Below are 24,715 nucleotides of genomic sequence, written 5' to 3' on the forward strand. Positions count from 1 at the left end.
TTAATGTTGGTCTTAGATTTCAGAAACACAAACTGGAATGTGAGCATGCAGGGCCCAGCATTACATCCTGAAAAATGAACTGTAGCACAATCCACTTGCACATTTTCATCACCAGCTTTTATAGCACAGGAGATGGTCATAACTATATACTCACACCCGTAGCCTATAAAGATTTTCACATTTTGTTGGCAATAACTCAGTTCCTCTTGCAGGTCAATAAATTTCCCCTTATTTGCTTTGTGCCATTCCAAGAACTGCTTTTTTCCCCTCAGGCAATGATCAGTGGGCTCTAACTTACCCTGGTGTGGTGAGGCTGCAGAGAAATGATAGCTGTCTTCTGCAACAGAGGGACTATGGTGATGGCCTGCTGACATGGGGTAGCAGACTCCCATGCCTTGCAGAGGCCTTGAAGCAGAGGGCAGAACACTGAAAAGTTCAGTACTCACTGCTGTTCATCCCAAGCTCACAGTACTGTCTGGTGTCACTGTAGGGACTGTCCTCCCTGCATCTTGCAGTGTATTCTGGGATGGCCTGTACAGCACTGCTTCTCCTGGTTCAGTTCCACTTTAAAGGACCTCTTTCACTACTCAGTAGGACAAATAAAGAGTTAAGGAAGGCTCTGTAGAGTCATGAATATAAGATTTGTAAGGGGATGTGTCCAGCTCTGAAAAACTGTTTAAAGATAGTGCCTCTACTGGAGGCAACCCAGAGGATGCAACTGCGTATTCCATATGATCTGCCTAACCACATTAGCTTTGGCAGAGTGAAGCATCTTGCAGAGACAATGCTCAAAAAATTGCAACCCAGAGCATCAAAAAGTCATTGTTTTGACATCATGCCATGGTCTATAAGGCAGGATTTTGTTCTGGAAAATGGAAAGGTATGCTAAGGATCCTTCTCTGAAAAATGCAAAGAATGACTAATGCTTTCTATAGTCAACAGCAGTGCCAAGGAGCAGGTAGATGGAAAGCACCATCTCCTTTCCAGTTTAGGTAACTTTTGCAGCCAAAAACATTCTATCCAATTTTTCTGTTATGTTTACACCTCTCAGATAGGCATGGTTAGCAAGTAAGCTATTTAAAATCATCAAAACTACTCAGTTCCACCCTAAATACAGACACAGCCTTTCAATGATGCTAGTCACCATAAAATTACAAAATCACCTTGTTTTAATTCAATGAATTTTGACCACAACTCTTTGGACACTGAAAGCTATCAGTGAGTGCTTCTCCTTCCCCTATATTTCAAGCTTCCCTTTTTTTCAGAAGAGGTTGTAAGTACTTGTTTGTGAAGCCTATTCAATGAGGATCCAAGTTGGAGGTCATTTTCTGCAGCTCAGTCCCAACTGCTTGAAAACTGAAGTATTAATTTTCCATTCTCTAGAGCTGTACAGACAGCAACTGGATCATGAAAAAAACAACTATTGCTTCTGACTTAATTTTCCAGTCATACATATCACCCACGAGGAAGCTTGGGGCTAAGTGCATTGAGCCTAAGTTATTTGTCTTCCTTCAGGGACATATAAACAAATCCACTATGATTTATTACTACTGACAAACTAAATGAAATAGATAGGGAATTTCCATCCGTGAGGTACTAAAAATTGCAGAACAATGTACCAATGTGTGAATAATAAAAATGATCTATCAAGATAGACCATATTATATAAATAGTTTGTTGTTCAGTACATTTTTAAAAAGGCAAATATTTTCTTTGATTTTTTCCAGATTCTTTTGCAGAGTAAAATACTAAAAAATCAACAAAGAAATTGGTCTTTGTCTTGATTATTATCACTTATATTTTTTATTAAATTCTGTTCTGCTGAACAATCCCATTCTTAGCCCAAAATAAGGTTTACTTACTCAAAACAGCAAGCTAGTAAGATGGCACTGAACAATTTTTCTCCTAGTTTATCACTATCAATATACTGTATTTCTTCTGGTATTCCATGTCTATTCATATTTTTCATCTCTGATATTGCCTTCTCCTGTATGCAGATGCTTTGAATAATCCTCAGGCCTTGGTTTATACTGTCAGTATAGGTGTCTATGAGTTTGTATCATTAATTAAAAATGAAAAATATTTGTTACAGTTTATTTGGTTCTTCATCTTTCCTATATGCAAATCCATCACAAAGTACAATTGTTTTTGGAATACACTTTAACTCTTTTCCAGGTATATTTAGCGACTTTTACCCTTGTAAACATTTATCTTTATTTTTCTAGAACATTTTAGCTGACATGGTGATTAAATAGAATTGTCTCCTGATTATTTTTTCCATGAGAAGGCAGTGACAGAGGAGCAAAGGCACCCAGCTAGAGAATCTGGAGATGTGAACTTAATTCTTGCTCCCAAAGGCTGCTTCCAGTCAGCCCATCCATGCACAGATCCTTTGCACGGCATCAGAAGGCACTAGAGGTAATGCTACATATAATGTTACTTAGACTTTGACTACAAAAACTCAATGTGTTTCACATGCTGGCCCATAGAGCTACCTGAGCTTGAGCTATCATTAATTTGTTCTTTAATCCCTTTTATTTCTTTCTCCACCAATGTTACATCTGCTTTCTAATACCAGACTGCATCCTTTCTGAGCCTGTCTGCAGCGCTTAAATCGTATTCTGAATGCACCCTTGTTGTAAATGACAAGAGAAAAGATTTCCAGGGGGCATAACTCAGACATCCAGACTAGGAACAATGAATTGCAGTGAAAAGCTTGAAAATCAAGACACTCATACAAAACCTAGGCACTGAACTACAAAATGCCTAATTAATTTTTCATCTCTTTTCAGACCCTCTTGTACCTGAAGTGATGTGGGTTTTTTGTTTGCTTGTAAAGCTCTGTCGTGGTTTTGTGATTTTCGGTTATTGGTATTCCACATCATAACATCATCATAACATGTACCTGGTTCTCAAAAAAGAAGGACTACTACAGTCCCCACGGTACTTTTCTCCTCTGTTACCATTTTCCAGCCGGAGGGAAAAGATGAAAGCTCGCAGTATAAAAACTTGCAGATCACGAGACCTCGTCCCTTTTTTCCGCCGTCTCTCGTCTTGGCAGCACCTCGCTCTCCAGCTGTCTTATCGTCGGTAGTAGAGTAAGGCCTACCTTGATTTTGGGACATTCTCTCTCTCTGTATTGGATTTATCAGCTTAAATTGTAATTATATTGTATTATAGTGTGTTGTTTTGCATTCCAATATCTTATTTAGTAAATTAGTTTGTTTCTCCTCAGATTGTTGCTGCTGTTCTTTGCTCTCAGGGCCATCTCCTTACCCTTTTTCCCTTTTCCCTTTTCCCGGGGTGTGGGCCCTTGGGCCCCCCGTCCCCTTTGTCACGGAATCGGGCCTAACGCCTATAAACCGTTGACAAGCTCTTAACATTATTATGGAGATTTGATGCTTGAAACACAAAGTCCTAAATCTCCAAATGCACAATTGGTTGGCTGGATTTTGCAGACCATAGCAATTCTGTTATTCCCTCAGTTAAAGAACAAGAAAGTTCTCTCTCCATTTCAAATGGGGAAAGCATCACTTCCATTCATCTCAGGCACAAGTACTAATAAATTCACTTTTAATGACTATCTATTGAAAACCAGAGTGAATACAGCCCTGATTCCAAATGGAGGTGCTGCACAGCACCTATTCAATAAAGCATTATCTTAACTAACATCCACCCATAGCTGGAGTCCCAGGCACTACGAACACTGCTGTTAATGAGGAAGAGGAACAGATCAGGGCATCCTGAGGGCTCCAGATAAGTAGGCATCCTCTGAGTAAGAAAGCTTTTGATCTGCAAGGACCAAATACAAACTGTATGTGTCAGGCCTTATTTAAATTTCTGTTGTACCACAGCAGAGTTCAGGGCTTTTTTATACAATATGAGGGAGTTTTGAATTTAAGCCTTTTGGGCCATGAGCTGATAAGAGATCTGTTATACTGAGAGCTAAGGACCATGTAACCAAACACCCACTCTTCTGGCTAGGTAGAGAGGGCATCAGCAGATCTACTCTAGGTTTTCTGTCTGGGGACAAGAATTTCTTTAGTAGACCCTATATGTCACAGATTCCTCTTTACAAATAGAGAAAAGTGTAGGAACATCCACAATGCAGATAGCTAACGTGGTCTAGGAGCAGTGCAGACTAAGATGGAATTTGTCAGAATGAACCTTAGATAGTTATCTAATGACAGGACTGTTTAGGCCGTTGTTGCTTGGACATCTGTACTAGCAGAGAGACCTCGTTAAGACTTTTTTATTCCACGTCAGATGTGCAGTGTGAAGGTGAGTATACACTATATTTTGAATCCTCAGTGAGTGAAGACAAAGTACTGAGAGTCTGTGAGGCAAGTCAAGGGTGGCTAATGCCGCCATGATTGTCTTGGTATTGTCCACTTACTTATTGCTGGCTTCCCCAAATGTGTTACCTCCCCATTTGCTCTCTCCATGAGGTTTCCTCGGTTTTGCCAGAGGTCTTCATCACCGCAGGAGCCCAGGTAATGGAATTCAGCTCCCCTGTACTGCAGCTTTTCTTGTTATTTATTTTTAAGGATGATACCTCCCCAACAATTGTACTCAGCCTTTCCTGTTACTAGTCCCTCTTGGAAGGAACACTAGAATTTTACCACTTGATAGCTCCTCATAGTTCACTGTCAGATTTTTTTCTTTATTTCCTCCCAAAGGAGGGTGCAGTCACTGAAGTGACTTGAGGACATAGTGTTTTAAAGGAAGTGACTGCAGTGTTAAGAACTGTCAAGTTTGATTCAGGCACCACCTGACCTTCCTGCATGCAATAAATCTAGAATTCAGGAGCAGGACACTTCTTTGAGCATGATAAAATGTTGCGTATTACTGAGGTCTGGTTTGCCAGAAGAAATGCTCAGGATGCATAATCAGTAAAGCCCTTGATAAATTGCTAAATCCCAAAGTTTTAAATGTGGCAAGTTCTGTAGCTTTTTGGTTTTTACAAAGATTTCTTACCAGAATGCATATATGAACAAAAAAATCACAGTATAAAATTAAAATAAGTGCATTTATGTAAGCTTAACTCTGATTAATACTAGTTTTCAGCTTGTCATGGCAATCGAAAATTCTGGGTCACCTGTAGTCATGGAAATTGAAAATTAGTTGTGGATACATGAACGCCTGGCATGTATGCTGGTGAGCAACAGAAGTAAATGAATGTTTCTTCTTTGTGTTGCTCCTAGTCATATTTCCTCACTGAAGAGTGAAAACGACAGGCTGTGGTCTTTAAATATGGAACATTTTGTTTTAAAATAGAATGACACAGTTTTTCATTATCCTGCTATTTTGAATGTTTATTACTGCAGAGTTTTTCATTTCCCTCTGAATTAAAAAGCAATCCCTCAATTGACCATTAAAATCTTATTTTCTTGCCAGCTTATTATATATAATCTCTTCCATCTCTGTCATCTTCATAACTAATAGCATACATTTGGTATCCCTAAGGACATTTAAGGAGAAAGTGTCAGAGCAGACACTGTTAAACATCATCCTAGAAATGAACTATAGCTTTTTCATCAAATATTAGGAATAATTTATCCCTTTTGTAAATAAAGACAGATCGGATAAGTCAATTTCTGAGCATTTTCTGGTTTTGAGCAGAACAGTTGGACCACTTCCGCCTAATAAAGTCAAGGCTTAATAAAGTCAAACCCATCGTCGTAACTGATTTGAGAGATGCACACAACAGCAAATGGAACAGCAATGGGAAAAATACTCTGACTCTGAACTCCTCTGCTCTAATTTCTCCTAAACTGTCAGTAAACATGCAGTAAGTTCATTTCTGTTTTACATTCACATAAAACTTCAAGTTTATTTTGGGGCCAGGTTGCAATTCACTACAGATATTTCTATCAGCGTTGCAGTCTTTTCACAGACAATTCACAGAGAAATAATAAAAATCCTGTAATTTCCTTTCTTATTTCCCTAAATACAACTGCATATTCTCCATATGTATTTATAGAACTTTAGGAGGTGTCATGGTTTTGTGATTTTTGGTTATTGGTATTCCACATCATAACATCATGTATTGTATGTACCTGGTTCTCAGAAGAGAAGGACTACTGCATTCCCCAGGGGACTTTGCTCCTCTGTTACCATTTCCGGTCAGAGGGAAAGATAAAAACTCACAAATTACAAGACCTTGCTCTCTTCCCGCCGTCTCTCGTCTTGGCAGCACCTCGCTCTCCAGCTGTCTTATTGTCGGTAGTAGAGGAAGGCCTACCTTGATTTTGGGACATTCTCTCTCTCTGTATTGGATTTATCAGCTTAAATTGTAATTATATAGTATTATAGTGTGTTGTTTTGCATTCCGATATCTTATTTAGTAAATTAGTTTGTTTTTCCTGTTGCCACTGTTTTGCTCTCAGGCCCATCTCCCTACCCTTTTTTCCCTTTTCCCTTTCCCGGGGTGTGGGTCCGTGGGTTCCCCATCCCATTCGTCACAGAATCGGGCTGAACACCCGTAAACCATTGACAGAGGAAAAAAGAGTGATTTTTGCTTCCTGATGGGTCACCTGCATGACAACAAATACAATTTAGGTCTATTTTAGTGTAGCTATCAAGACTGAACTCTTCTCCTTTTGGCCTTTGTAGGGTCAGCAATTTAAGAATCATCAGTCTAATCATGATTTATAAGCTGAATATTCTAGATAGACAAATGTATGTTAATATTTTGTCCTATAAATAAATTACCAGATCTACTGATGCACATGCAAACCATTATTGGAGTTTTTCCGCTGTGTATTTTGTCCTGCTCTGGAATCCTCTTTATCTTTCTGTCTATTGCTGTTTGTTACTCATTGATGCTACCCAGAGGTCTCATTTGATACCATATTTTTGTTATGCAAGACACTGCATATACGTGGGAAGATATTGTCTGTGCCTCAACATCCACTCCATGGTCTGCTCTGTACAGAAAGTATAGAGGCTGGCAGGAACAGACTTCTCTAACATGCCTCACTCCACCCACACACCAACTTCTTTTCCTCCTGCCACTTGAAGCTTGTACCTTTGGCATCATCGTGCGGTAACACCGTTCTGTCAGGCTCTGTGGTAACAGTATCATTATTCAAAGGAATAATGAGTTGGCCCTTATAACTGTGTGCATGAAGCTAACGCAAGAGTTAGAAGAAAGAGAAGAAGGAGAGAGACACGTAATTCCAAATTGTTCTCGGCTACGTACAAGGTGCTGGCTATATGCATTGAAGAGAACAAGATGCACAGCGCTGTTTCAGATGGACATCGGTAATGCAGGTGACAGAGATCATTCAGATGGACATCAGCATACATGGAGGCAACAGAAACAGATCATAAATCTGGTGCTCTTTTTCCTACCCCTTCTGCTCCCTTGTAAACACTAGAAAATTTGCAGTTGCTTTACAGTAACATCTCAGTCTGTGAACAGGTTGATCAGAGTAACTTCACGGAATTGGAAAAAGGAAGCCATTGGGCTTAACTTGGGATGAGATGGCGACTGCCCACTTCCTCGTATATACAGAAAAAGGCTGGAATTGCCACACCATGCACTCTTCTGCTTACTACAGGTAATTGTTGTGGCATCGCTCTTCTCCCCCCAGTCACAGATCACTCATAACAGCAATCTGTAAGCCCCTTGGTCTGGAATTCCTCTTCGAGCAGTCCTCCTGGGATGTGGTCTATTAAAGAGTCATACAAAATAAAAACAGAAAGCTTAACCTTAACAGGTGCTCCAAAGTGCCAAGAATAGTGGTCATCCTAGGGCAATATTTCCCATCTCAGGGATACAGAAATTACAGCCTGACAGAAGGGCAGCTGGTTGGTTTAGAATTCTGCTGTACCCTGTAAGGTAATTAGGATTGTTGTGCAGGCTACAGTTGCAGTAGTTGCAGGCTGAGACCTCTGCTATTACTTAAGAGACAAAATAATTTGTGTTCAAGCATTTCCTTTTTGCAGTACCATAGACTCACTAATTAGGTGCAGAAATAACTAAAATGTCAGCAAAGCTTCAGTTTTATCTAGAGCAGCAAGCAGAGCAAGAATCAGGTGTGAACAGCAGAGCAAGCAATGAAGAAAAACAGCAGCAAAATAGAAAGAACAGAAGCTGCTCACATGGAAGCTCTAAAGCAAATCGTGACTATCCACCTGAAATGCAATTGTTGCAAAAAGAACGATCTGCTTTATATTTTGAACTGGATTCCTACTAGTTTTAACAGCTTAGGTCCCCAGATTTTGTGTTGTGTAGCAGTGATTAGGCAGTCCCTCTGCATTTTTCCCTGTGGTACTTATGGATTTGTAGACCCCTGCCATATTACCCCAGCTTGCATAGTTGGTGAATGCATTTATAAAATGAAACAATTTATTTTTTTTCCTAAAATTGCACACTAGTAGTGCTTTTTGGACTGTACTCAGGAATACAATACTTCAGTACTCAGAGTATTGAGTATTGTATTCATGCATATTAGTCATACTATTTCGTGTCCCTGGATGAAGTTCTTCCATTTTACTTTTGTAAGAACTAGTAAATTTCTGTTCGGCTGACGTTAATTGTCTGTAGGAATAAATTAGCTATTTATTATTTAGAAGTATACCATGCAATTAAAATGAGAAGCAGTATACAAAATAATCTCCACTTAGGGATGTGAAAATATGAAATGCAGTAAATAAAGATATTCTAACCTGAATACTGTGGGTGAAGCTGAATGCAAGCTGTTTGTATTCACTGTCATTACGATTCTAGTTCTACAGGAGTCTGTAGGTGTTGCTCTATCAGTGTTACAGTTTGGACCACGGGCACATGTCTGCAGCAAATCTAATAGTCCCCACCTTACTGGGTTTTCATTTATCCCATGACACAGCCTCTCATGAAATCATAATGGGATTTGGTTGAGGATTGACTTGCTGATCTTGAAAATCTTCTCCAACCTCGATGATTCTGTGATTCCATTCTAGAATAGAATAAAGCTAGAAGATAAATCTTGCAGACATCCTTCAGGTACTCCATCCACAGGCAGGAATTCCAACACTGGGACCAATTTAGACCTCTTAAATCACTGTAATGTAGTGAGGACACTGGCTCCTCAGCACCAACTGTTTTGTCCACACTAGAGCAAAAATCTGTTCATATTGGTCTGTATGACTTGCTAAATGTAGATGTAGCCAAGATTTCTTAGATATATTACCGTTCTCCAATAAATTCAAAAATTAAAACAATTAAAAACAAACAAACAATAAAACAATAGAATGAAAAATAATTGATAAAGAAATGTTCCTAGTCAAGGTATATCAAGGTATATACAAGTTAAGGTGAATTGAACCAGTAGGCGACCTACAAGAATGACTATTTTCAAAAGTTAGCTTATCCAGTAAAAAATCATTGATAAAATGGAGTTGCTCTAAGCAGTCATTAATTGTTCAAAAACTGGTAGAACTGGTTAGTTTAAATATATATATAAAATTCACAAGTTTACTGAACTCATGCAGTTCAGTTGTATGGTTTGAAATATGTTCGCCAACAAGCCATCGTCACTTGTTTCTCTTGCTGTTACATCCTGATTTTGAATTTCTAGTTTCCATTTCTAGTACAATTTATACTTATACAGGATGGATGTACATATGTGCAGAATGCTAAGGGAAGAATGCGTCTCTTCAAAAAGACCCAGAATCTCATTTCCCAGAACACCAAAAAAGAGGGAGTAGAAATAACAAATATATCCAAACAGATATGCAAGACATTCACCTAAACACCTGGCATACTTATAATCAGGATTCTGCTGCTTTTATTTCTTCCTAGACAATAACTCACAGACATTTGTTCATGCTGTTGTCTTTTACTTGAGGTGATAATACTTTTAATATTTGTACAAAGAGATACTGTGAATTGCTTGAGCATTTAAAACTGTTTGCGTTAAAATTGTGTTTCAGTGTAGTTTTTTGTGTCTGCGTATGTTTCAGAAGACAGAGACAATCTCCCTCCCACTTTTGCCTTTCAGTAATACATAGGATTCTGAAGGATGTCTCAGGGAATAATTAGTATTTATTAAAATGCACAAGCTAGGTTTCATAGTTCTGCAAGTGTCTATCTTAATCCTCTGGCACTGTTTCTTTTACAGATTTGTAAACCAATGCTCTAGATAATTTCCATGGAAATAGGTCACCCATTGAGAAGCTGTGGGTGCCCCATCCCTGGAGGCGCTCAAGGCCAGGTTGGATGGGGCCCTGGGCACCCTGAGCTGGTGGGTGGCAGCCCTGCCCACAGCACTGGGTTGGGGCTGGGTGGGGTTTAAGGTCCCTTCCAACTCAAGCCACTCTATGATTCTGTGCTCTGGAAGTTCTGATGGACCATGTTCCCCAGGGCATACAGGTGTCTGTTGATGAGGATGGCCTAGTAACAGGCCTCATGTAGCAAGAAGACCACTCAGACACAAGCAACAATCAGAACTGAGGAAGCACCAACAGCAGAAACATTTGTGAAAAACAGCAGAGAGTTGCAGGCTGTTGCGGAATGAGGTAGACAAATGTTTAGCATGCAATACAAGCTAGCCTGATGTGGTATGTGAATAGGTATGTGCAGAATCTGTAAGATGTACCAAGACAAGGATTTCTCTAACCACTATGCTGTTTGAATAAATCCAGCTATTCCTAGTGGGATGAAGACAGGATAGACGCAATCATTTTGATGTAAACCAATCTATGGCAATTGTTCAGGGATCACTCTACAGCATAATACAATTACTATAACTGTACATATGTATGTGCACATACATATAAAATAATAATTATAAATATACCCAGTGTGCAATTTAAATATTTCATTTAATATTCAAATATTTATTAATATTTCTATTGATTAAATATTTAAAAATATGATTTAATTTTAAAAAAAATCTGTCATGAACCTTCATAATTTCTTCCATATAACTTTGCTGTATACAGCTTTCACACCTATAGGATCTGCCAAGAATCACAATATCATATAAAGATTACAGGTAATTATGCAGGAAGACTTGGAACCAGACAGTTTCTTGTCAGGTATGGCTGAATCTAGCAAACCTAAGACATTAATTTGTTATATCGTCCAAATCCAACTGCCACCAAGTTCCCAGATTTTAGGGAGTTTAAGGGAGTTTAGGGCTGTCACAGTTGCAACAGTGATGGATATGATGGAAAAACCAGAAAAGAGAAACTTTTCATTGTAGGGAATTACCTATGAAAATTATCCTCACAATTTGTAATTTAAAAAAAAATCTCTTGAAAAAAAAGCAATGCATTAAAATAAACTGGTTTAACAGTGCAACTCCAATCACATAGTTGTACTAAATACGAGTTTGGAAGCAAGTTCTCCTCTAGCTTGCATTTTGAGTCTACTTTCCCAAAGCGTAGCAATACACTGCATGCAATGGAATAAGGCTGACAGATGCTGCATAGAAACAGACTAAGTGGCATTTAAAATAGATCCTTGAGAATACGTGAAGACGGAAATACCATATTGTCACAAATACTGAATCAAGAATCTCCTCAGATTCAGAAATGTAAAATAACTTTCAGAAACCTGACCTTTGTTCTCAACATATTAGTGCAAGAGAAGATACATAGCATTGCTAGCAACATGCTTTAAGTAAGATTTTTCATTTCCCTTTCCCTCTCTTTTGAAAGGCTGAAGGAGATTTTGGAAGAACTTCACTGCTTTGCCTTCATCAGCATGATTCAGTGCATATCACAATACGTGAAATCAGGCAGAACTAGACCTCTTCTGGTTTTATAACCAGAGAGCCAGTGTCGTGTTGAATTTTCTTTCCACAAACAGTGCTGGGAATTGGGACACTTTGCTTAGCTATGCCTACATAAATTGCAAGTGTGATACAGAATTAAAATAATAAAATGTTAGTAGAGGTATTTCTGGTAGATGGCAAATTGCTCTGATGATCATCTTAGTGGTGGATCCAAGTTTTATGACCTGTACTCCAGAAAGAAGATTCTTACAATGTATATGGAAAATGCCTACCTGAGAGATGACAGAGTGGGGAGCCTGCTCTAAGAGAAATTGTGGGAAAACATCTGCTGTTTGTTTCCAAGCAATCCTCCTCTACAAGAGAAAAATTATTCTATGTGTGTATACCTACACACATAAGAGCAGATATGTGAGTTAACATCAGGGAAGAAAATGAACGATTATGCATGAGAACAAATGACTATTAATGAGCCATGAATAAATATCAATTTGAAATGAGGATATCTAGGCCATTAAAGCAATCATGTTCTGAGATTGTCTTTTGAGAAGAGTAGGATCAAAATTCTACTCTTAGTTCATGCTTGCTATATATCTGGACAAATTTGGCCATCCAAGGCTTGTTCCTAAGTTCCACTGAACAGTGGCAATCACACTTTAGACAGAAACTTAAGCATATTATGTGCCTTTTTGTCCTATCTACACGTCACTGTAAGTTGAAAATGAAAGGATTTAAACCCACAAGAATGGCCTTTGTGACTCAGTGAATGAAAGAGCCCTACTAAAAAAAAAGATAGAAAATTGAGTCTTCCATTTGTATTAAAAAAAAAAGCTACACATTTAACCATCATATTATCCAAAGTTTTCATTTTATTTGTAAGCATCTGTAACTACATTTGCATTAAGCATATCTTAAACAATTACTAGGGATAGTTTTCTATCCCTAGCCAGCCTCATCTCTGCTCTTAACTGACAAATTTTTCTTCACAATTAGGTGCAGCAGGCAGTCTCAAGCCTGCCCAGCAGAGGCTCCTGAAGGTTAAGTCTGTAATAACAATAGACAGACATCTTACCGAAATATTCAAAGCTTATTGAAGAGTACCCATGTGTAGCAGAAATGCTGAGTCACAGCCTGAACCAATGATTGAGCACCTGATGGGAAGGCAGGGCCAACCCAGGGAAGCTCAGGTGCATGCAATGCACCTGAATGACTAGAAAGGGTGGAGGCAGGATCTACCCCTTCCCAGACCTCATTTAAGGGTTGGCAGTGGAGGTAAGGGTGTCTTGCTGGAGATCTATGCATGCTGGAAGCCTTTCAAAGACAAGCAGCTCTTTTTCCTTCATTTCTTCATCCATGGCTGCTGCATTTGGACTCATTCTCATTTGCTGCAGCTGAAGACTTTGCTGCCCTGCTATTATTGCAGTACTTTCTATCACATTATAGTGTTACTCCATGGGAATAGTTCTTCCTGTAGACAAAATGAAGGGTAAACGTGCAGAGGCTAAAGAGTACTTTTAAGGCAACAAAAGTACAAAGATTAAATGGATGTTGTGGTTTCACCCAGCAGCAGCCAAGCATCATATCACCACTTTCCCATAGTGAGACTGGGGAGAGGATCGGGGGGAAAAAGGGTAAAAACTGTGGGTTGAGAAAAGGGCAGTTTAATAAGACTGGAAAGTAACTATAACAATAAAAGAATATGTGAAACAAGTGATGCCCAGTGCAGTTGTTCACTGCTTGTAAACTGATGCCCAGCCAGTCCCCAAGCAGTGGCATCCTCCAGCCAGTTCCCACAGCTGTCATGCTCAGCATGACACAATATGGTATGGAACGTCCCTTTGGCCAGTTCAGGTCAGCTGTCCTGCTTCTGTTCCCTCCCAGCTCCTTGTGTGCTCCCATTCCCCTTCCTGGCAGGGTGATAATCAGGAATGTCTTTGACTTAATGTGAGCGCTGCTCAGGAACAACTAAAACATCTGCGTGTTATCAACATTGTTCTCATCCTAAATCCAAAAAACAGCACCATACCAGATACTAGGAAGAAAATTAATTTTATCCCAGCCCAAACCACGACAATAAAATCACTTTAACATGTTGCATAACAAGGGCAAAATGACAAGAGAACATGTGTAATTTGAATGCTATGACACTAGGAGCACTATAAACCCATGGTCTCAAAAGCAGTAAGGCCAGAAGCCATCTACCATAAGCCTTTAATTGAGTTTAAAAGGCACAAGACCGGGTATTTCTCAAATGTGTCCTTTCTCCACCTTTCTTGTCCTGTCTTCAAGTTTATTTTACTTGGTTGTTTTTAAATCAGGTTACTCGGTTCTATGGCTAATTTGCTTTCTTTGTATTTATCTTTATATTGTACAAACGTAGCTTCATATAGAAAGCAGTAATAGCAAGTTATTCTATGTAGATGAAATGTTTACACTTCTACCATGATACTATACAGAAAAGTATAGGTCTGGTAAGAGGGCAGAATAATAATACGTAATATTGATAGTAATATATAAAAGACACCAGATACAGTTAGCTTTCACAGAGCCATAGAATGGCTTGGCTTGTCAGGGACCTCAAAGTCCACCCAGCCCCAACCCCATGCCGTGGGCAGGGCTGCTACCCACCAGCTCAGGCTGCCCTGGGCTCCATCCAACCTGGCCTTGAGCACCTCCAGGGATGGGGCACCCACAGCTCCTCTGGGCAGCCTGTGCCAGGGCCTCACTGCCCTCTGAGTAAAGAAATCCCTCCTAACTTTCAAAGCTAAATCTCCTTTCTTTCTGTTTAAAGTCATTAAATTTTGATGTAACTGCAAATAAACAAAGAAAATGCAAAAGTGAAAGTATAATAGGAGACAGAAACGTCACCTCCCTTGGCACCAGGCTCTCCCTGTAGCTCTGGACCTGGGCACTCGCAGCCCTCTTTGGAGCTGTTGCTACGCCTGAGCAGTGCCCCTCCCAGGGCAGCTGCTTCAGTCAGGGCTGGGAGGGACACTGCCCCATGGGTGAAGCTGCTGTTACACATCTAGTCTCATTCTGTAGTTAGCACAACTACCCCGTCATGAAGAATGTATGTGTCAGGTAAGATTTACATTCTAGCGCAGAGGTATAAGTGATAAATTTATCACACTAACCTAATAACTAAAAGTAATTTGTGAAAAGAAAAATCATTCTGTTGGCATTAGCATATGTAATTACCACAGTGTCTTTTCTCTCCTTTGAAGTTGGCTGTGAATGAGATTGATATTAATTAGTTTCTTGTTCATCAAGTATTGTTCCTTTCAAAAAGAAAATGTGTTTTTCAGCCATTTGACACATTCTCTATCTACTCTGACTAGTCAAATACATTACAAGCAGCTAAAGCTGATATTTCAGTATATTCTCTCAGCTAAGTCGAATCTAAAATATGTATTTTCCACTTCTAAGGAAATCTTTTGTCTAGCCTAAACCTCAAAAATACAATGGGCTGGTCCCTGCCCCCCAGCTTCTTTTCCCTGAAATTCTTTTGGTGCCTACATATTGTCTAAACAAAGAATCTTCCTTATGTGGCTGTGTTTCTCTCAGTCTTATCTAACGTTGCAGTAGAGGTCCTTATCAATAACACAGACAGCCAGTTGATCTCTGAACCTGTTATGGCTCTTTTCTGCATAGCATGTGTCAAAGGAAAAGAATTCCACCCATTAACAATGCAAAGGAAATATTTTAACCATATCACAGATGTAACAAGCTGTCTTCAGAAACCATCTGGATTAAAAAAAAAAAAGATCCATCAACAGTTTACTATCTAAAACAGCCATATCAGAATATAAAAAAATCACAGAGCAGAGAAATGGGTTATGATTGTAACTACATTTCAGAATGCTTCAGATAGGTATTGCAGATTCATATACAAAAAGATAATCCCAAGTAGAAATCCAAGCCTGTATCCCAGGCCGTCTCACAATTAAGTGAAGCACATTAGCAAATAATATGGGGATTATCTCTGATTATTTAGGCTGATGCCTTCCTTTCACAATTTTGGAAGCCTTTTCAAGAATGGATGTAAAAGGAAAGCTATTTAAGATGTTAGTCTACAAGATACTAAACAGTCGTACTAAGAGAATTATAAGAGAATCAAACTTTAAACCAATAGCTATTTTATAAATATATTAAAAACCTAATGACAAATTATATTAATAAATATCGAATAGGTGAGATACAGAGGTGCTTAAGTCCCTTGAAAGCTCTTGTAAGAGAAACTGAAAACCAGAGCACAAATGTTCTCCCTCATTTTGCACGGTAGTCCTGTTTTAACAGGAGGGTTTTCCTCACTTCCCTTGATCTGCTATGGGTATAAGATGGCATGTAGAAACACCTTCCCCCACAAATATTGCTAGTTTGTCACGTTGGAGAGAAAAAAAACTAACTATATTTATCATAAACAAAATGAAGCATTTTTGAAGGGAGCAGGAGGGATAAAACTGTGACAAATTCTGGCTTATGCAATTCCCTTTGTAATATTTCATGAATCTATCTCATGAGGTCAGACAAATTGGATAGAAAAACAGAATCATAAGAGAGCTGGAACTGGAAGGGAAATCAGGAGGTCACCTAACACAATCTCCAGCTCAGAGCAGGGTCAGCTAGAAGGTAAAACCACATTACTTTGGAATATATCCATCCTGATCTTGAGAACTTCTAATGATAGAAACTATACAGCCTCTTTGGGCACCCTGATCTGTTGTTCGGCTGTCCCAGCAGTTAATAGCTTCTCCTTACATCAAGCCAGAACCTCTCACATTTCAAGTAGTACTCACTGGGAAGAGCCAGGCTCTACCTTGATAACCAGCAGCTGCTGTGATGTGGTTGTACATGGTCATACCAGAAGAGATGCATGAGGAGCTGAGATCAAAGGTAGGGATAGAAACAGTAAAACCAGGAAACATTCATTTGTTTTGCTTATCATGAAACAGGATGCTTCTATTGGGTTTTTCTTCAGATACAAAATTCAAGCTCATTATGTAAGACCTATATTTGTGCTAACCCTTTGAGCATGTTGCTCCTGCACAGATATTATGATTAGATCTATTCATTGTCCTCCACTTTAAAGTTAAAAATGGAGCACGAAGCAAACAGATCGAATTGAACAATTATATTCTGCATTGTTCAGCTCACTCCAAATCAACAATATGACTTTTTCAGAATGATAACTCTTAGTTTGACAATAAAAGTAACTTTCGCAAACTGAAAGAATAAAAACAAAGTGAAAATAGCTTCAGTTGTTTCCTTTGAAGGGACACACTGTATTTATTCCTGGTAAATTACAATCCTGTGCATGGACATTTTTACTTTCTGGGACTCCCTTTGGTGAGCTATATATATTTTTTTTTAAGACTATCATCTCAAAGAGTGAACAACTTAATTAGCAGCAAGATTTATGTTTTAAGAATACACAATGTACTTGCAGCAACAAAGGAGACAAAATTAATCAAAACATTCTCTGCTTCCAAATCTTGATGTGTGTCACACTTAAAAAAACAAAAAACTATAGCTCAGTGGAATGGAAAATTGATGAATGGGTCTGAGGACTATATTTTTAGCTGGATTTCCTAACAAAGCGAATCTTATGCAATTCCATTTTCCAGTCGTCCATTTATATGTCTTCTATTACAAGACTTGACTCTGTTAAGTTTTAATCAGACTTGAAAGAGACAAACATCACAAAGATGACTGTCGCTGGTTCCACTGACCTCTCCCTCTGCTTCCCCCTCCCCAGCAATTACCCTACTCTTCATTTCCTCCTCACTCTAAAGTCCATTATCCCTCTCCACACTTGTGTAGTTGGAGAAGCCATATCACCAGTCCCTTTTAATGCAATTTTCTTTAATTTCATCTTATTATATCTTTTACCAGATCCTTTTCATTGCACAAACTCCTTTTCTCTCTGTTCCTCCCTTTCTACACTCAAAACACTTTCAGCTTATCTGGATACTTCTTCCATCACCCAGCAGACCACCCAAGCTCTGGGAACAGCTCTGAGCCTCCCAGGGGTATGAGAAGTGATGCAACAGGAGAGAGATCGCTCTGACAGCAGCAAACAGTTCCCCCCCCAACCCCCCCCCAAGATCAGCCCTTCACAGCTCACATTGCTGCATTCAGAGGTATTATCTCACACACAATAGCCCCAACTGCATTCCCACTTCTTGGTATTTGTCCAACTGCTTTTTAAACTCAGATAAGATTTCACTTACAAGGTCTTCCAAGAAGAAATTCTGCAGCTTAACCAGGAGTTATAAAAATTATTCCTTGATGTTTATTTCCTTAATGTTAACTGTTATGAGAAGAGACTGGCAAATATTCCCTAGTATGATATTTTAAATCCATGTCATAACCATCTTCCCTTACCTCTTAACAAAGGTGAAAAATGTTAATCTGTGTATTCTAGTCTTAAATATATATAATACATAAACTGCACAGTTTAAAATCTAAGCAGGAGATCGTGCTCAGCCTCTCCAGGTAGACTGCCCAGAGAAGCTGTGGATGCCCCATCTTCAGAGGTTTTCAAGGCCTTTTATGGTGGAGTGACAACATCAGTTGCCCTTCCTTTGTTCACTGATGTTGTCTACCTGGACTTGTGCAAGTCCTTTGACATGGTCCTTCACCACATCCTTATCTCTAAATTGGAAAGATATGGATTTGAAGGTTGGACTATTTGGTGGATAAATAATTGGTTGAATGATCATAGCCAGAGGGTTGTGATCAATAGCTCTATGTCCAGGTGCAGGCCAGTGACATGTGGTGCTCCCCAAGGATCTATCTTGGGACTAGTACACTTTAACGTCTTTATCAGTGACACAGATGACAGGATCAAGCACAACCCCAGCAGGTTTGCTGATGACACCAAGATGAGTACTGCAGTTGATAATGCAAAAGGAAGGAATGCTATCCAGAGAGAGCTTGACAAACTCAAAAGGTGGGCCCATGTAAACAGTGAGGTTCAACAAAGCAAATTGTAAGGTCTTACACTTGGGTTGGAGCAACGTCAGGTATACACGTAGACTGGGAGAATTCCTTGAGAGCAGCTTACGTAGGGATCCTGGCTGATGAAAAACTTAACATGAGCCAGCAGCACGCGCTTGCAGCCCAGAAGGCCAATGGTATCCCGGGCTGCATCAAAAGAGAGGAGGCCAGCAGGAAGAAGGAGGTGATTGTCCTTCTTTCCCCTGCCCTTGTGAGGCCCTAGCTGGTGGACTGCATCCAAGTCTGGGGCCCTCAACACAGGAAAGATGAGGAGCTGTTGAAGACAGTCCAGGGGAGGGCCACAAGGATGGTCAGAGGACTGGAGCACCTTTCCTCTAAAGGCAGGCTGAAGGAGCTGGGCTTGTTCAGTCTGGAGAAGAGCAGGCTGGAGAGAGATCTCATTACAGTCTTCCAATATTTAAAGGGAGACTATAAGCAGTAAGGAAATAATCTTTTTATATGGGTGATATGGGTGACTATATATATCACTATATATATATATCACTATCCTATAGTGACAGGATAAGGGAGAATGGCTTTAAACTAAAGGAGGGAAAATCTAGATTAGATGTCAGGGGGAAGTTTTCACTGAGAGAGTGGTGAGGTGCTGGAACAGGTTGTCCATAGAGGTTGTGAATCAACACCTTCAGGGATGGGTCAAGATCAGGTTGGATGGGGCCCTGTGCAGCCTGAGCTAGTGCTTTATCTAGTGGTTGACAACTCTGCCTGCAGCAGGGGGGTTGGAATCTGATGATCCTTGAGGTCCCTTCCAATCCAAGCCATTCTGTGGTTCTATGATCTGGTTAGACTTTGAATAGATGGCTCTGAATCAAAGCATGCAGGTAATGACTGACAGCTATACAGAAGCAACTTACGTGAGGGAAAAAAGACACATGGGCAGGTTTACATTGCTGGAAGCTTTTTTTTTTTTTAAATGTATGTTGTATTCCTGTTAAGAAATACAATACTAAATCAGACATCAAAAATATTCAGCAGCAGTCCAGGAAAAAGTTTTGGCATAACACGAAAGTTTAATGCACACTAGTGGTAAATCATTAATTTTACTGGTGGCACACTGATACAGCCTAGGAAATGGGTGTAGAGAGAAACAGGCTCTAGGAAAGACCTCCTTTTGGAAGAAAATTCAAGACCCTTCTGCTGCTGTAAATTCTTACTTCTGAGAGTACAAGACAAGAGGATCTGTAAAACCACAGATTTCTCACAGTGTCATTATAAACATAAGACACTGGAAGCACTAGATACTCTCACTGTTAGTTTACTGTTGGAAGCAGTACCCCAGCTATAGGTACAAGATGAGAAGCATGCTAGTACCGTTATCTCCAGTAACTTCCAGGAACAGGCAAGGAGGCAGATGAGAAAAATGACCAAGAAAAGCTTGGAGTGGGGGAGCAAATTGGAATAACTAATCTTGGAGCAGGAAAAGAGAACCTGATAAACACTGCTGTGTTTGGAAGTTCCTTAATTGAGCGTAAGATCCTATTTAAATAGAAGGCCTGCTGATTTAGCCTGTTTTACTGTGATCCTAATTCCTCTTTAGAAGAACAAAATCAGTTGTGCTACCATCACCTTTAGACTCCCTGAGTACAGCCTGGACTGCAGAGAAGAACTGAATGAAGTTCCAGCTTTCAGAGGCCTCTGCTCTGCATTGGAAGTCCTATTCACTCCTCCCACGCACATATAATGAACACAAACTCATGCTGTCGTCATTGCTGATGTTACGTTACTGACACAGATTTCACTCTTTAACCTTTAGGAAATAGCTTTAACAGCAAGCTGAACACTGAACCAAGAGCTGCATAACAGAAGAAACATTAGTACCTGTTTATAGAAAGCAGAGAATCCCCAATCTGCATGGTGCCTAGAGCCATTTCCAAGAGTAGCTTTTGCATCTATACTGAGTATATTCAATTTTCAACTCACACCTTAAACTTGAAGAAAAGAAATGGAAGATTATGACAACTTCTGGGTAGCTAGAGAAAAGCTGCCAGTCTCATGCTTCCATTCCCATGAGCACTTCAGAATAAAAAATCACCTCCTCTGCATGCTAAAACAATTAGGAATCATGCACCTGAGCTGGATTTGCATAGTTAGGGGACCTGGAGATCCCTAAGAAGGAAACAACATTTTATCATCTGGAAGGATGAAATGTTGTGTTAGTGGTTTAACAGCACTCTGCAAATCAGGTGTATCATTTCCCTTGCAGTATTTTCATAGAGAAACCATCACCTTGTCCACCACCCTTATCCTGGGGTACACGGTCAGCAGGTTGAGGAAGGTGATCCTCCTCCTCTACTACGCCTTGGTGAGGCCGCATCTGGGCTCCCCAGTTCAAAAAAGAAAGGGCTCTCCCAGAAGAGGTCCAGTGGAGGACCACAAAGATGATTAAGGGCCTGGAGCATCTCCCACATGAGGAAGGGCCCTTATGAGTAACCTGGCTCTGTTCAGCCTAGGGAAAAGACGAATGAGAGAGGATCTGATAAATGTTTATAAATAACTGAAGGGAAGTGGGAGGCAAATGGATGAGGCCAGGATCCTCTCAGTGGTGTGTAGCAAGAGGACAAGGAGTAATGGCCTAAAACTTAAACATAGGAAGTTCCATACAAACATGCAGAAGAGCTTCTTTACAGTAAGGGTGATGAAGCACAGGAACAGGCTGCCCAGAGAGGTCGTGGAGTCTCTTTCTGTGGAGATATGCAAGACCCGGCTGGACACCTACCTGTGTGACCTGCTGTAGGGTAGGTACCTGCTTTCACAGGGAGCCTGGTTTTGATCTCGAGGTCCCTTCCAACCAACTGTGATTCTGTGAACCATTGCTTATTACAAATAAAATGTTTCAAGCATAATTTGATTTCATCGTACGGATTATGTTTAAAGCTACTCTGCACCTCAGGAAAGGTTCCAACTCTGAACTAGGAACGAGTAAACGTGTATTTCGCGATGGGGCCCAAGAACGGTGCAAGAGCGCCCCCTCTCTGCAGCCGGAGCAAATTGAATTTAGCAAACTGCATTTACCTCATTAACAGCGGGAAATCTTGTGAAGCTCTGTAAAGAGATTATATGACTAAAAATAATCCCACACTCGAGTCGATTCGAAGTCTTATTGCTGGATGAGCAACATCCAATTCCGGCACTCCACAGGGACTTCCACTTATAATTTCTCAAAAGCTCTACAAAACGCACATGAAAACAACTCTTTCTCTCGCATTTAGTGCTTACCTAAAAGGAAATGAGGACAAGCAAATTGTGAAGCAGCTACGGCAGCAAACCACTTAAGCAGTTCCTAAGAAAAAAAAATCAATTCACGTTCAGTGCAGTCCTTCCCATAAAACATCCTTAGAGAAATCCTGATGAGCTCTTTTAACTCCTGCATCAAAAGGGTCACAAATTGAAATGTATAATAAATTGTGCATTTTGCCATGGTGGTTTAAATAGGATTTGTGCCCACAGGATTACAGTCCTCACAGTCTCAGATGCTCCCAAACTTCTCCTCCATGGTCTTCTCTCCTCTCAGAAGTTGACACAAGCCAGGAAGAACAGGTTTTTAGATCCTTCAAAAGGGCGATAGCAGAAAGAAGATAGTTGTGAAATGAATGAAGAGATGAATTGAAGAAGTACTTACCAGCCTTTTCTTTCTTTGAGGTTTGGTTGGCATGATTGCTTATGCTCTCAGATACTTTAGGCATCATCCTGCACCTCAGTATCTGTACGGGCATTTCTGAGTCCTCCAGAAAACAACAGTCTTAGCACTGCTGAGAAATACAGTATTGAGCCTGAGACATAGTTCCACAAACATTAAAAAAATTAGAGCTGCTAGATCTAAGTGAACTTCAAAAACTCTGGCCTGGAAACATTTGGTCTAAGAGAAAAAGATCCTAAATGTACTTCAGAGAAAACTACATCAGACATTTGAAAGGATCAAGAGAAGGAAATTAACAAGAATAAAGGTTTAACAGAGTCAGATCTGAATCCCAACTCTTTCCAGAAGATGCACAAAATTCTGTTGTATAAACCACAAGACTATGCTATAGCCTAAGGGCACACTCATGACATATCTTTAAGCACTGAATTTAGAGCTGCAGGCAGTGTATAAAGGGAAGAAAAAAAGCTGCCTCCTGCATAAATCTGGGAACATTAGCATTACAAATATTGTAGAGCAAGTAATAGTTAGAATTAGCTTAATGGAAAACCCTCCCCTCTTTGGGTCTGTCTAGATCATGGGTGTCCAACATTTTGGCTTGCTTGGGTCATGTTGAGTGAAGAGAAATTTTCTTGGGCTGATGTTTTAGTTGTTGCTGAGTCACGGTGCATGCCTGAGGTTGGGCCAGGCCACTCAGCAAGGCAAATAGCTGCTCTGGGCCACAGGGAGCCCCTGGGTTAGACATGACTGGTCAATCCATTGTAAGTTATCACAAACAAACTAGAAGAGCAGAAAAATCTTTCAGGTCAGCATGACTTGACTGTACAGGGAAAGACATCAGAGAGGGAGTTGGAGAGGGGGCAGAGAAAAATGTATCCTATTTAGAGACAAGAGCTGCATAGCAGATCTCTCCTTCCTCCTGCAAGGACCCTTCCTTCTGGCAAAGAATTCACTCTTTCAAGACATCACAGCCAGTCAGAAACCATACCACGAGGAGCAGCATTCAAGTTTAAACCATCCTGTACCAGTAGAGTAGTGAACAGAAATGGAAAGCAAAAGACATCAAGGACAAAGTTAGGTTTTGGATGCCAGGCTAGGTCAAAGGGTGCCATAAAAGCCCCCCATGGTATTTTATCCACTGACAGGTCTAGAGGTATTAGAGGGGTTTGAGATGTTGCATGTCTTTTTCTTCCAAATATCAAAAAAGCACCTAACAGGAAACAATATGCAGTTCTCCACCAAAACTGAAAAAGGAAGGCTGGCTATCTCAGTCATTTCCACATTGCCCAGGACATCCAAGTCAGGTCATATTCTTGTAATCTACAGATCTGAAATGACAGCCAGCTAGTAGGCTCAGCATCCCCAGGAGGTTAAGTCATTCCTGCATCAAAGCCAGAGATCAAAAGTTTGTCAATACAAGAATCACGCAAACAGCTGCAAAACGCTGGGTGATGGTATCTGTCATCCCTGGTACTTCACATCATTTTGACATGATATCATAGATGCCCAGCTGAGCTTTGATGAATTTCCAGAAGTACATCCTCATGTGTCAGTAGATCCAATAAATCTGTTTGCATCTGTAGATCCTGCCATAACTAAATAGAGAAACAAGAGGATTATAGTTTTTTTTTGTCTCTCTAAAGTGAGGAAAGCCAAAAGGAATTCAACCAGTAAAATTCTAGACTTGCAATAGGAGTTGCTGATTATACTGGAAACAGTTCATCCAATATATCTTTGGTTCACGTTCATCTTACCTATGAAATGGACTGGTGAGTTCTGTCATACCATCAACTAATATTTCCAGATGTTTCACCTCTATTATTTCTAACACAGGCCTTCACTCTTTCAAAATAGCTACAAATACTATAGGAAAGCCTAATGCTGTGAATTGGCCATACTTCACAAATTTGTCACATCAGTGCATGGCAATTCTTATGTTATGATTATTAGCAAACAGTCAAAGCAATTTGGTTCCACAATTAACCTGCAACTAACTGCACCAACCAAGTCCAAAAATTTGTACTCAGCGCCATCTATTGATTCCTTCTGGTTAAGCAGAAGGCACACACTGACTCTTCCACTGAGTGATACAGGACCATACGTTTTACTGAACAATCTATTTTTAATAGCAACATTGTGTTAGGCATTACAAAACATTTGATAAGTGAATGTTAAATTTTGAGGCAGGTTCTAACTAATCCTATTCTGCTTTCCCATAGAAACAGTTATAAAGATGAAATACTGTATGAGACAATTCATCCAGTTAATGGATTTGCAATACTTGCATCTCAGATACACTAGAATTCTCCCCCATAGATCATACTAGCACCAT

The 24,715-nt window shown here is 39.9% G+C and overlaps 1 protein-coding gene across 11 annotated transcripts in view; it reads right to left on the bottom strand.

The window, feature by feature from the left end:
* The window catches only part of PAPD7 (poly(A) RNA polymerase D7, non-canonical), a 76,256-nt gene continuing 59,786 nt past the window's right edge, over positions 8,246–24,715 (bottom strand). For 10 of the 11 annotated variants that reach the window (XR_002435092.1, XR_002435098.1, XR_002435090.1 and 7 more), the window contains 3 exons: positions 22,366–23,978; positions 21,759–21,962; positions 12,565–13,194 (listed from right to left, as the gene is read on the bottom strand). The gene's annotated coding sequence lies outside the window, so the exon portion shown is untranslated. Of the gene's footprint in view, positions 8,946–12,564; positions 13,195–21,758; positions 21,963–22,365; positions 23,979–24,715 lie in introns of those variants that run through there. The other variant, XR_002435091.1, reaches the window with a different exon arrangement.

This window comes from Numida meleagris, chromosome 2 (genome assembly GCF_002078875.1).
Source record: "Numida meleagris isolate 19003 breed g44 Domestic line chromosome 2, NumMel1.0, whole genome shotgun sequence".
In the NCBI taxonomy this organism is placed as follows: Eukaryota; Metazoa; Chordata; class Aves; order Galliformes; family Numididae; genus Numida; species Numida meleagris.